Below are 3,365 nucleotides of genomic sequence, written 5' to 3' on the forward strand. Positions count from 1 at the left end.
ACCTTAGCCGCCTCGTCAAACTTTTGGTTACCTTTAGACCTATGAGACCGGGAATCCAGACAACCAGAATTTGGCGGAGACACTCCAGTTATTATTTCTCCATCAAGAACAAAACGAGAGGGTCGACGGAGGACCTGTCACGGAGTTTTAACCACCCTGTCGGAGACAATGGTACAATGTGGTTAAGGCTCGGGCCCAAGAAAGTGTACCTCGTGTCCTCATCCACATCCCTCTCTCAATCCAGGTTCTTACATTCTTCCCTGTGACCCCTCCCAACCCTTGGTTACAAGGAGGGTGTCAGGGCGCAAAATAATGGTGCAGCCCTGAGGGCGAGGGAAATAAAGCACAAGCTGTATTCGTGTCGGCATGGGGCGGGGGGGGGGCTTATCGGAGGCACACGAGGGTTAGGGTACCAGATCCTGTCTGCATAGACGATGGAGGGTGCATAAGGACACACGTAATCGTAGTGGTTCGAGGTGACGCCCCTGGCGGGAACTTAGAGAAGGGGCTGCCTTCTATCTGTGATCTTCGCACGAAACTTGCATATGACCATCGTTATACACCCGGCCTCACGGGATACGGCGGATCGAACCGAAGCCTATAAGCGTTGAGGACGCTATGATTACGCTGACAGAGTCCCTCGAATGCGTGAGTAGTGGCGATGGGAATAGGTACTGAATCGGTTGCTATTATTCGAGTATGCTTTGCACGCAGGTGTAGGCTGAGCTCGATGGAGGCTTTTACCGTAGGTAGCCTTTTCTAGGGGGTGGTTAGCAATTCCACTTTAAACAAAACCGCGGCCGGAGCGGATCCGGTAGTTTCTACGCTTGAGTAGCCCCAATACTTTGGGAGATAGAATGGCCTTCTTTATCTAGGGAGTGCACGGGAGAACAGGCTGATGTATTTCGGCTTAGGTAGCCCTTTGCCCGCGGTTCGATGCTTAATGCGGACCCGACCACTCGGAATGGGCAAGCGGGGAGCGAGATTGTCTTGGCCCATCGGGGCTAAGCTGCCTCTACACCAATGATGCGGCAGTAACACACTTCTGTCGTATACGAAAGTGCGTCAGCTCTCATCTCGAGAATCAAAACGTCCGATAAGGCCGAAAGGCTAGGTGCGGACGTTAAAGATCCTCATTGTCCTTTTAAGGACGACCGAGTATGCGGGAAAGCCATGTAGGCAGAGCCCTCATAGTTTCGAATCACCTCACGCCAAATCGGACTCAATGAAGGCGATGCACTCTCCACCCTAGCCATCGTACACGGAGCAGACCACACATTCACCGACCCTAAACCCGATGATTTTCTAGGATGAATAATTTAAGATAAAAGGATTATTATTTACATCTTTTGATAGAAGAGATGTCTTCCTCACTTTATTTTTCTCAGGGTGTTGTCCCAAAACGAAGGAAACTTTTTATTAGGTTCAATTTTAAAATCGTGAAAATAGCCACAAGTATAAAAGAAAAGATACCGTTAGGTGAAATCCTTTGGGAAATACTCGTGGTGGAAGTTTTCTTACAACTAACTCGGATTAATAAACTTAAAAAACTGAGGTTATATTTAAATGACTTTCTTTGCTCTTTTATTAAGTTATAACTTTAAGCGTGATTTCTCTTTTGTTTTGAGACATAAAATAAAATTTCCTCTCTGAAAGAAAATTTATTTTGCCAGACCAAACAGATTGAACTGAAATTCCCATTTCTAATTATTCCTGTTTATTACATGTTTAAATGAAACATTTATTTACTCTTGAATAAGTATGGAATACTTAAAGGGAAAAAACGGCCACTCGTACATTGTAGTAGATTTCAAAGTGAAGTTTTATCGTTTATTAATTACAAGATAGTTATAGTAAACAAAATTAAAGAAGATAAGAAATTCACGAGTTAAAAAAGTATTTAATTATGATGGTTTGAAAGAAAATTCACCAAAAAATCGGGAAATCCGTTTGTGATACTTTAATATTTAACTAACAATTTAAGCTAGTTTTGCTTAGAACAATTCGTATTACCTACTCTGGGCTCGCTCTGGAGTGACTTAAGTCTACGAGGCATCTAACCGATCAGATTTCGTCCCCATTCTCCAACAAGAAAAATTGGAAATTGTTCAACGCTTGGTGGTAATGACGAAAGATATCTAACCCTCTCTTTATCCCGTTAGTCTTCTATGAGTTTCATGTCAGGGGATTGTGCTTGTTAATTAATTTGATAATCCCTTCATCCGCCAAGTAATGGGAGACAACTGAAGCTTCATGAGGTCGAGAAGTATCTTACGTTAACACGAAATCGTCCCAAATAAATGGAGAAAATAGAGACACAGCTTCCAGAAGAACGTCCTCAATTAGTTAACTTCCCAATATTCATCCTTATGGAGTCAAAGATACATTGTATGATAATCTATTCGGTACGGGCGTGGACGTTCACCTTATACTATAACTGACTGACTTGCTTGTGACGAGCATGGCGCATAATGAAAAACCTTCTCCACATTTCTGCCCAACATGGTCCGGGACATCCGATTGCCAAAACACATAACATAGCAGCCTACGATGTCAGCTTTGTAATGAAATTCTCGACGTAACACCATGCTTTAAAATTAATAAATAATAATTAATATTTTATTCAAATTTGTTGTTTCATCAAAGGAATTAATTTAAAAAACAATTAAACCTCTCGACACGTTGGCTCTGGAAAGAATACAATTGAACTGATTTTCTTTAGTTTTAATCTAAAAAGTATAAAAGGATTGGTAACACTCTATAAATATAAACAATAGGTGGTGTGTTTTGTCCATACTGAGTTGAATTATATTCACTTAGAATAATAAGAACTTAGAAGAATAAGAAACATAATAAAATTCAATTAATTAAGGTTTTAAGTTGAGATAAAAAAGTTAATGTCACGAGCGGGATTCGAACCCACGACCTTCGGCTTGATACGCCGTTACTCTACCACTTGAGCTTCAGTCAACTTCAGTCACGATAGCTCAAGTGGTAGAGTAACGGCGTGTCAAGCCGAAGGTCGTGGGTTCGAATCCCGCTCGTGACATTGACTTTTTTATCTTAACTTAAAACCTTAATTAATTGAATTTTATTAATTGGTCAAGCGGACCACGAAAGATCGTGAATTAAACATAATACAATTAAAATGTGCAAATTACGCGTATGTGCAAGAAATGCGACGTAAATAAGTTGTATGAAAATCATTTTTATTATTATGAAATTATGGAAATCACATTTTATTCTCATTCTTCGTATCCTAAATAAAAACCGACAAAGCTACATAAATTAGGCATAAAAATAACAAACGTCAACATTCGTTCCATTACAACTAACAAGGGACGAACTGGTTGGTGTCTCACAGA

At 40.6% G+C, this 3,365-nt stretch overlaps 1 non-coding gene across 1 annotated transcript; it reads left to right on the top strand.

The window, feature by feature from the left end:
• The first annotated feature begins 2,976 nt into the window (after positions 1-2,976).
• On the top strand, positions 2,977-3,049 carry Trnad-guc. Its single transcript has one exon. It is a non-coding gene; the product is annotated as a tRNA-Asp (tRNA).
• The last annotated feature ends 316 nt before the right edge of the window (positions 3,050-3,365 follow it).

Source organism: Cimex lectularius, unplaced genomic scaffold (genome assembly GCF_000648675.2).
Source record: "Cimex lectularius strain Harlan isolate CLEC.00 unplaced genomic scaffold, Clec_2.1 scaffold259, whole genome shotgun sequence".
In the NCBI taxonomy this organism is placed as follows: Eukaryota; Metazoa; Arthropoda; class Insecta; order Hemiptera; family Cimicidae; genus Cimex; species Cimex lectularius.